An 11,686-nucleotide genomic window follows, 5' to 3' on the forward strand; every position below is an offset into this window, starting at 1 on the left:
ATTTTAGATGGAAGAGGAAAGAGTTTTCTATGAACCCTTAGAACTCGTAGCCTGTCTGATGTATTAAGGAATCTGAGAAAGAGTGTCATCATACCCTATCCATGCCCTGTCAATGAGGATATCAAGAAGCTCAAGTTGGACATGAAGGAAGACATACACCTTGTCAGCTAGGTCAACAGTGGAAGATGGGAGACCACAAACATTTAGGTTATCTAACCTGTCGAGCCCATTCGTCTGACAAATTGGGCTAAACCAACTCCTCCACTCCAACTAAAGGAACTTTATGTTGTTGATGCTTTTCATCATTGCAATTTTTTGCCGATGATGTTAACTATCTTTGTTTTGCTTTTTAGTGCATTATGACAACTAAGGAGTTTGTCTTGCATGTCTTTTAATGTCTTTAATCTCGGCGGCATGGGTGGAGATCTCATCAAGATGTTATTTTATGCCAAATGTTTCAGTCTTAATGGTGGAAACCTGATGTTCAAGAGTTGTATATTTAAGTGTGAGCGAGAGTAGAGACTCCTTGAGGTGTTTATTTTCACCATCCAAGGCCAGTAACCTACCAGAAAAGTCTATAGATCCCTCTGTCATCCTCTTGCAATAGGTTAATTTCAGCATATGAGTATCTTCCATAAATAGTAGGGCTTTTGCATGAGCACCCGAACCAACACCTGCAAACACAGACATGCAAGGAAGAAGTATGTCACAGAAAAACCAAATGCAAAACTGGAACTACGATCAAGTTCAAATGCTCATAGAAAAACCAAATGCAACACTAGAACTGCGATCAAGTTCAAATGCTCATAGAAAAAACAAATGCCAAACTAGAACTGCAAAGAGGTTCCAATGAAGAAGCAAACCATTAATACTCCCTAGCAAAGAAAGAGGTTGCAATGGGTGTAACAACCTTTGTCATGCACAGCCAATTCACAGACAACAAGACTTCCAAGCCAACTGTCACAAAAAGAGAACAACTAGCAGCCACTAGAAAACACGAGGCACAAATAATCTCAGCCAAAATAAGAAGCAAGATAAACAAAATAAAGCAGAATAGAAGTCACTAAAAGTGACAGTGTGTTCAGTTTTTTCATCTTGTTTTGAAAAACTAATTACAAATTCTTGGTAGTGTCTTCAAGATCTCAAGTGGGTTGTCTTTGACACTATCAAGATCTCCAAAACCAAAAGCAAGATGAACAGAATAGAGCAAGATTCGAAATGTGAAGAAAAGATTTAAATTTTATGACATGAAATTTGAGGCACTACAAAATGTTCCAACATATGTAGAATGACCATTAAGGGAGGGTATTTGGATAATATCTTCTAAGATATAATATTTCTTAATAGTCATTTATTTAGTCATCTTTAATTTGTATAGGAAAGTTTCCTATTCTATCTTCTGTGAATGTTTCTTTTAGAAACAATGCCTTTATGAATCTATATAAGGGACACTTGTTGCTCTATTTAATATAACAAGATCATCCCATTATTCCATTATCCAGCCTGTGTAACAAAAAGAATGACCTAAGTACACCCAACTTATGATAGTGACCAAAAATAATCAGAATCAAAGTCTAAAAACACAAGAGTGGTCCTGATGAGAAAAGATGATAAACAAGCCTGAGGCAATTGTTGGTTCCCAAAACTGCCAATTGGAAATCCAAGAGCCTGCCACTTCTCTAATAGGATTCCACAATCTGTTCTAGCGAACGAACGAGAATCACCTTGATTCCCCTGCACTTCACGCTCCGCTACACCTAGGCAAGTAGACCTTTTCCTCGAACCTAATTACTTGGTTCAAAGCTTTTCTAAAGCGAATTTAAGCTATTGAAGAGTTCTTCGGCTAGCAAGGTCCTTGAACTCGAGTAAAAATGCAATTGAATGCTGAGTGTTTCAATTCAATGAATTGTAAAATATTTGTAAATAATGGATTCGATGCTTGTAGGAAGAAAGTTGTAGATTTTCTGACTTCAATAATAAAAAGACCAATGTCTTTGATTATTTGGGCAATAGAATCAACTTCAGTGAAGAATTTCACATACAACTTTATAATGTTCTATGCACTTATATTGTCAACAATTAAATAATCAAGATGCAACAAATCAAATATATATGAAATCTTAAATTAGTCCAAATTGAACTTTAACTCCTCTGGTAGGGAGACAAATTGGACACAGATACGAAAACAATTTGATATTTCATAATAACTGTGATGATTGAGTTTAAGATGCTAAATGACCATGTCCAATTATATGACATTTAAATTGTACACAGAGTTCCTAAAAATAATTACAAAGGACGAATCATCTGCAATTTAATTCTCCATGCCTTTAATAAAAAAAAAGGACATTTTATTTTATTATTAAAATAAAATAATTGAATAATAATAAAATAATTGAATTCATATTACAAAGTCATATTATCGCTCCTTATTCCTCCTTACAAATAGTTATAAAATACTATGTTACCCCAAGTTTCCGGGACGGGGGGACGTGGGGACGGGGAAACGGGTTTCCGAGACGGATTTTTTTTCCTCTGAGCAGGGGACGGCAATGGGAACAGCTATATAAAAAGTAGGGAAATTTTTAAATATATAGGAAAATTCTAAATATTCATATAAAAACATGGATAACGCATGCTTATATAAATTATAGAACCTTAACATATAATGTTTGTGTTAAATAATTTAACTTTAGAGTTCACATGAGAGTGGAAATCAAACAAATTATCAAACTTGAAACATTAATTTTATGGGACAGCCAAGGGAAAGGTTTCCGGAAGTTTCCAGGACGAGGGGATGTGGGGACAGGGTTAAGTTTTGCCGGAAACACATCCCCGGGTAACATAGATAAAATACTTCTTAGAATATATAAATGTTCAAATATGTCTTTTTGCTTTACATTTCTCTCATTATTTATATCTTAAAAATTAAAGAAATGTGACTTTTCAAACCCAAAAGTCACTTCCTTATAAAAGTAAATTACACACCTTTTAATGATAATTGGAGGTTTTATTAAATCAAACTATTTACCAATTTAGGCTTTTCAAACATTATGAAATATTAAACCCATCTATATGTGATTTGCATGAAAGTCCCCGGCAATGCCCTTTACTTCAGTGTAGAGCCAAATCGTCTACATGATACTCAACATCTGTTCGATTTCTATCAATAGCATTTGCCTTTCTTCTAGCGCTTATCGCTTATTGCAAACATCAGTGATAACATTATGTTATTCATCGTTTTAACTTTGGTGTGTGCTTTATCTCTGTGTATAATTGACAATATTCTCAATGGTGGTCCAAGCATGTCCTGAAAGACTCCTAGCATTTATATGAATAGCATTTGTCTTTCTTCTAGCGTTTATCCCTTATTGCAGACATCGGCGACAACATTATGCTATTCATTGTTTAACTTTGGTGTGTGCTTCATCTCTGCATATAATTGCCAATATTCTCAATGGTGGTCCAAGCATGTCCTGAAAGACTCCTTCCCTATGAGAATGGTATAATATAATATCCTCCATCAAATTGCGTGTCTTTGACGTACTATGCGTGATATTTCATTACTTTGTATGAGCGATGAGTATCATTGCATGTGCGTTTCACAACTTTGGATGTGAGTGGTTTCATTTTGGAATTTGACTTCACTCCTAGCTTGGAACTCTTTGCCTTCACGTCTCACTCTATGTGGCTCTTGCATAGTCTTTGCCTAACGTCAGAAGTTTTGTCTTCAGATTCACTGAGTTGTGTGTCTTAGGTGGATTGCTCGTCTTCAAAACCAACACCATTTCTACATACTCTTGTCAATCCCTCAATATTTGGTGTTCGCTATTGTTTTAATCAGATATTTTTTTCCTAATCTTCATTTTCTAGTTCCAGTATACACAAATCTTGAGAACGTTGCATTTACACTATCCTCAAAATGTCTACATTTCATGTTATTCACTATGTTGTTTGATTCAAATAAATAATTTGCATCCAAGTAAACTCCATGACTAAGTCGTCAGCTGGAAGAGGTTTTTTGTTACTTTGTTGATTTTAAAAAGGCTTTTGACACCGTCCTAAGAGACAAGCTTTGGTTCAGGATGGAAGAATTGGGGATTCCTATGCATCTTAGAGCTGCTGTTCATAGGATGTACGAAGAGGTGAAAGTCAAAATTAGAACTTCAGCTGGCATTTCAGAATGTTTTAGGAGCGATATTGGGGTCAAACAGGGCTGCCCTTTATCTCCTACTTTGTTTGGTTTATATATTGACAAACTGGAAGAGTGGTTAAACATGCAAAAGGGTGAAGGCATTCAGCTAGGTGAATTTGTTATAAAGCTGCTCCTATATGCGGACGATCTCATTTTAATTGCCAAATCTGCCTGTGGTTTACAAGATCATCTATCTTCTCTTGAGCGCTTTTGCGGAATGGTGGGGATGCAGGTCAATATCAACAAGACTAAGGTTATGATTTTCTCTAATAATAAAAAACAGCATCAACATGAATTTTATTACAATGGAAGTGTTCTTGAAGAAGTTGTGGAGTATAAATACCTTGGCATCAATTTCAATAAAAAACTAAGCTGGTCTAGCTACAGGTATAAAAGGATATTAGGTGGGTGGAAGGCTTTTTATGCTCTTCAAAATAGGTGCCGTGAAGTGGAGTTGTGGGATTGGAAAACTATTCAAACCTTGTTCAGTCTTCTTGTGCTGCCAGTTGTTCTTTACGGGTGTGAATTATGGGCCAGCAACACTACCATAGCACAATGAAAACAAATCGAAGGAATCCAAAAGCGCTTGATCACAAGCAAGTTTAAAATCAAAAGCACTGTTCCATATGATATCATGCTAAGTGAAATGGGGGCTGCTCCTATCAAGGCACTTGATATGGTTGGCCTTCTAAGCTATTTAAAAAGAATCGAAAAAATGGAAGAGGATAGATGGCCTAAAGTTGTCTTTAGTGACACACTATGTAAGCGAAAAAGGACATGGATGCAACAAAACATCAAATGGATGAGTAAATGGAATATTCAATTCAATATGTGCCCCAAAAATAATAAAGAAATAAAGGTCTTTGTTATGGAGGAATTCTACAAGAGAAATTGGGGAAGCGAGATCGGGAGGAAGAAACTATATTATATAAATGAGTTCAACCCCACTTGTGATCAACTCCAAAAAGCATACATAGGAGCCAACATTTCTTGGAGGGCTAAAATTCTTATTGCTCAGCTGAGAACCAACTCTCACTAACTTCGTTGTGAGACCGGGCGTTCGAAGATTCCAAAGGAGGCTTGGGAAGAGAGAATTTGCAAATTCTGCAATTCTGGGAAAGTGGAAACTAAACAACACTTTATTTTAGAATGTGAGGTCTACAAGAGTAGCAGAGATAAATTTGCGGATACTATATGTGACAATTCTTGGCATAACCTATTCAACAAAGAGTACATTCAACAATTGGGTGGACTCATCATCATCCTGCACAAGAAGCATACATGCTACTTAAGTCTGCTTGAGTTGCCTTGCTGTCCCATAGGCTATTTTTAGTCTCGTGGATGTTAAAATTTTATCTATCTATCTATCATGAATTTATGTTGATATCCTTAAATAATATGTCATTTCAAAAATATCATATTGAGATTATATCTCTCCATATTCTTGATAGCATAATGTGTTTTATAAATCCTCCCTAGCTAAGAGGGAGTGTTAAAGTTGTAGCTTCAGTCGGATTAATTTTCTCTGAGATACATTGTTATTATTGGTAAATCATCATTTCCTATATATACATATTCATGTAATAATAATATATATTATAGTGTATAACATATACACATTATAGTGTATAACATATACACATTATAGTATATAATATTATATATAATACATTATATATGTATATATATGTATATACATATATCTATATATATGTATATACATATATATACATATATATATATGTATGATATATATATATATAATATATACATATAGATAGATATATATGTATATATATATTATACAAATTATTATTATTAAATATATTAATTAAATGATAATTAAACCTTAGAGACACATCTCTTCATGGGACATGTTTCCCCCTTTCATATTTATATGAGATCCAAATCTGCATTTGGAACATATCAATCACATTGGCAATGTTAGTACATTTGCAGAAAACGATCTATGTTACTCAACATATTATCCCTACCATTGAAGGGAAAAGAATAAATAAATAAAACAATGAATAAGAAGACAAGACGGAGGATAGAAATTGCATGTCATACACAGAGGATAGAAAGAAATAAATCATTGAAGGAAAACAGTATTTTGCATCATAGTAGAGAATGTTTCGAACATATCATCCCCAAATCATAAATACCTCTAAAAAATAAGATAAGGTGGCCATAAATCATAAGCATTCATAAGCAAGAAAATTATAATCATTCAACATTCACATGGGCATCAAAAGAAATTTGAATACGACTCCTATCTGCATCAGCAATATTTGAAGGTAGAAGATGATTGAGGGTACAAAACAAATACTAAGAATGGTACAAAGACAGAAACAAAAATATATCAACACAGGAGAGGACATCTCCATGCAAGCATTTGTCATCCAAAAATTGTAGAAGACCACCTACAGTGATAAGATCGAAAGAGAATAATCAAGCATACAACGTGGATAGCAAGTTGGTTAAGTAACACATCGACCAATAAACAATAAGGGAAATACGTAGTGAGGAACATAGAGCAGGGATAGTGTTAGTATAAGAAAGCATTAAGAAGTTAGTACATACATGTGAGTAACTGCATGATTTTGGTAGGCCTACCATAGTGTACATCATGAAGAAGTAACGACTTGTCACCAAAAAGACAGAAGATTCATATTAGAATCAGAGGGAGTCTGACAATTTATCACAAGCATCTTTGGAAAAAGAAAGCCTCTAAGGGAGTAGCCAAAGGATCAAACTTCCTAGGATCTTTTGTTCAGAGGGAGAATTACGAGGTGCAAGTCTTTGTTAATGAGTTCTCTATGAAAGAAAAGCTCGAAGAAAAATTCCTTGACAAAGACGTATGAGGTGAAAAAATCTTTGTTCCACCCTCTAGGTGCACAGCTATGGTGGGTCCACCCTCTGACTTGGTTCGTGGTGGATATCATGTGAGTTACTACATGATGTTGTTGTGATTTATGTCATGAAAGATGACGATCTTTCATTTGATATATGTGTGAGGTCACTATTAAGGTGATGATCTTAGCAATAGCTTGACCATTTTATCATGATAGACTTCATTAAGTTATTGTCCTAGAATGTGTCGGTAATCATGTTAACATAATGTATCATGACGAATACATTGAATTGTTCTCCCGGATTGAATCGTAAATCATGATATTGTGGTTGTTGTGTTGTATTCTTGATCCATTGTCATGATAGACTACATTAGCTTGTTATCCCAAACTGTCTTGGAAGTCATGACAATAAGTAAATCATGATAGTCCTAGATTGAGCTAGAAATCATGAGATCAAGATTGACTATCTGATCGACTATGTTTGTGTCCCGGGATGTGCAGAAAATCAGATAGTATATATTCTTTAAGTGATATAATTGTGTATAAGCATTTTTTATGCAAACTCAAATATGAGATTATTGAGATTAAGAAATTGATCATATTCTCCCTCGCTAAGAGGGAGTGTTAAAGTAATAGCTTCAATTGGATCTAGTATCAGTATATGTATATATACATGTATATGTAAACAAATGCATGCATATATGTGTATGTTTGATTTACTTCACATACTGATATCTCAAGTTATTCGATACTTTATGATCATGCCATATTTGGGTTGTATATATTAATATATATGTTGTGATAGTTCCTCTCATGTATCAAGCATCAATTCATGACATTAATGATACTATATTTGTTGTTCTTGTGCTGTAGTCTAATAGGCGACATTCAATTGTTGTCCCGGAATGCCAAAGATCAGATAATGCACATCTTTCTAAGATATAACAAATTCTTTTTGTAGGCATCAAGGATTTGATGCCAATGCACATGCCAAAAGGATATAAGTATGATGAGTATCATATGATTGATATTTCTTGTTGAATCATACTCTGGATTATTTTGAAAGAAAGCATCTAAATTGATGAATATATATATATATGTTGATATGCCATTCCAAAAATATCATATTGAGGTGATATCTCTCCATATGCTTGAGAGCTTAATGTGTTCTATAGTAATCCTTCTTGGCTAAGAGGGAACGTTAAGGTTGTAGCTTCAGTCATATTGGTTCGATCATGAGATACTTTGTTGTTGGTAAATCATCATTTAGACTCTACTTATATTATATATATATATATATATATAGTATTCTATTATAATATATACATATATAGATATATAGATATATATATCTTATACATATGGTTATATATTGTTAATATATTATTGCCTAATGATGATTAATCATAGAAACATGTCTTCTCTCATATTTATAAGTCATTCAGATCTGCATTTGGAACACATCAATATGATGGCAATGTAATTTTATTTGCATAAAACTATCTTTTAAACTCAACACAAAAGAACTTATCTTAGAAACATGTTTCTATGATTAATCATAGAAACATGTCTTCTCTCATATTTATAAGTCATTCAGATCTGCATTTGGAACACATCAATATGATGGCAATGTAATTTTATTTGCATAAAACTATCTTTTAAACTCAACACAAAAGAACTTATCTTCAAAAACTGAGAAAGTTTCCCAAAAGAACTCAGCCCTTGAAACTTTCCAACTCAACTCCTTTTGGAAATATCTCATAATATCATTATTATAATAAAACATTATTATAATAATACAACTTTAATAAATAATCAATAAATAAGAGCTCATGCAATTAATTACCACATCTACTACAGGTGATGACCAGCTGCCAAAGCCACCCACCCACTACATTACCATAAATAGCAACTAGCAAAAATAGACTCGCTAAAACTAGTAAGTCCACAAGTGGGACACCCAAATCACCTTGTCAGCTCATGAGGGTCGTTATGATGAGCTAACTCCATCAACTGCACATACTCACCAAAAATGGGGCCATTACAGACCATTGTAGTGGCTCTTCATCATTTCTTTTCTTGGGACATACATTTGCAATCTTTTCTTTTTTGTTGTGCACCATTTATTCTTGAACCTAAAGTTGCACTCTATATGATCAAATTTCATAAAAGTACCTTTGCCTCTTGATGAATCACGATATCTACTTTGCCCTCTTCATCTAGAGTTAGAACCAAACCTTGATATGAATTGCCTCTCAGAATTAAATCTACCTTTGCCTCTTGATTGCCTCCCTAAATTAAATCTACCTTTGCCTCTTGATGAATCATGATATCTACTTTGCCCTCTTCATCTAGAGTTAGAGCCAAACCTTGATATGAATTGCCCCCCTTGTTTCCTTAAAAAAAATTGTTCTTGAAATATTATTAATCTTTTCCTCTGACATAAGCACTCAATCGACACCACCCATACACTTTAACTAGTCTTCATGAGTCATCTGATCTAATCACATCTTCAACCTTTTTAAGTATCAGAATCTTGACACCATTCTATAGTAATAGCAATATGCATCCACTCGGGTGTAAAAGATCTCAAGCTCTCCTTTACAACCACATCATCTTTCATTTCCTCCCCATTTGTTTTCATTTAATTCACAGTGTCATGCTAACACAATATTCTTCAACTTTTTCATTATCTTTCACACTGAACTTCTTAACTTAGGGCTTGAAACTTTGCCACCCTTCCCTAATATGTACCTTGATATGAACTTTCTAAACTTATCCATCTTCCTTTAAATGTCTTGCAACACAACTCTTAGAGAAGTACTTGGATCTATAGAAATCTGCATGTAGAAGAATGCTTGAGCATTTTTTTATATCTTTTGCATTCAAAACATTCCAATCTTGTCGTCCACCATACAAGTTTGCTATTGTGTCCCATACTCTTTTCCATGATAATACTCTTTTCAGCTAATTTCTCCCATTATCATAATTGACACCTATAAACTATTTGTACCATTGTTAGGTTGATATTTCAAACTATCAAGATCTCAAAAAATTGTGAAGAAGCTTTTGAATGTTAACTTGTCTAGTGTAATGATCATCATCCCTGATAAACTCTTACAGTAATAAACCTTTTGATACCACAATTAAAAAATTAAATATGGAATATGGGCTATTCTGAATAACCATCTAGAAAATTTCCTTTTACTCTTCCATGGAAAAACCTCTGAATTTCATTGCAACCTTGAATTTGATATTTTCTTGTACAAATAATAACTAACTTACACAATAATTATAGAGCTCACAACACCTTGAAATTAATTAACGCAAAACAACGGGATCAAGATCTTTCACACAGTTTTCAAAACTGACTCATAAAGAAAGAAAAAGACTCGGCTAGGTGTCTAAATTGGAAAATCATCCTCCAAAATATAGCTATAAATAGTGTCATACATATCCTAAGAAATCTAGAAGATACACTGAATAAAGTGACTAATTTATTAAAATATCCCAAATATCAATTTCCTATAAATAGTTCTGTGCAATTGTCCAGCAACTTCATCAGCAAATTCTTTTATGTTTGTTATCAACTGTGAAAAATTCAGGAGCAGCTGCTCAACTTTGTCAATATCACTTCATCAGCATTCTTATCCATCAATGTTATACTATTTTTGGCATTAATTTTTCTTACAGCATCATTGCTCAACTGTAACCAATAATATGCAATAGATATGTGGAGAGCACTTAAAAGGTCTTGATGTTGTTTTTGACATTTTCTTAATGCAAAGCAAGTAATTACTGTTCTTTGCATAGAAATATAAAAAGTAATACTCCGAGATTTATCATAACAAGACAAGCCTTTAAAATTAAAAAATCTCAAACAGCTCTAAAAATTTCCAAAATTCAAAAAACTAGAGAGGAACATAAATACTAAGTCATTCAAGAGCAAATGGGTTGTAGATGCACCAAAAGGGGAAAAAGGATCGTGGCTCTCCTCTCAAAGTTGTAGAAGGCAATAAACCTGTATAGTTGTCTCTTTTCGGGGTTAACGGTATTAAAGCAACCATTCAAGGATTTGGCTTCAAGTGCCAAAGTCATTGAGCGGTTCAACAATCTCAAAAGGACCACGACAAACAGATTTTGATATTTATGGACATAAGGATAGCATTCCTGGCACATTGTACTTGGTTTCTAACAGTAATGACATTTTTTAATGAAAAACACACAAAATATGATTAATTAATTAAATAAAATGTTAAAAGATTTGAATAACAATTACTTCACCAATCGATCACCTTGAGCGCTACAAAACCCGGTATGCAACCAAAATAGATGAGATCGCATACCCAGACAAAGTTCAAAGCAGACCCAAATCTAGGGGCTGATATAGGTGAACGGTTAACTTAGTTATAGCCAAAGTAACAAGAAAAGTTAAGTTACATTGACAGGTTTGGACTATTGCAAGGTGTCACAGAAGCTCAATAAAGTAAGTATAGCCACCATATTATCTATAACTTCTAGTGATTAGTAGTTCTTCAGGTCCAATTGGTCACAGGCACTCAAAGAGACAAGATTCTAAGCTATCATGCCTTCAACTAATCAGGCAACCAAGAAGATTACACCTTAGATTCATTAC

General features: G+C 33.8%; 1 protein-coding gene across 8 annotated transcripts in view; it reads right to left on the reverse strand.

The window, feature by feature from the left end:
* Positions 1-11,686, reverse strand: part of SWEETIE (HEAT repeat-containing protein) — a 314,166-nt gene that overhangs the window by 141,993 nt on the left and 160,487 nt on the right. The gene's annotated exons all lie outside the window — the stretch shown is intronic.

The sequence above is a fragment of the Cupressus sempervirens genome, chromosome 10, assembly GCF_028749045.1.
Source record: "Cupressus sempervirens isolate cs-2001-9-10 chromosome 10, ASM2874904v1, whole genome shotgun sequence".
Lineage (NCBI taxonomy): Eukaryota > Viridiplantae > Streptophyta > Pinopsida > Cupressales > Cupressaceae > Cupressus > Cupressus sempervirens.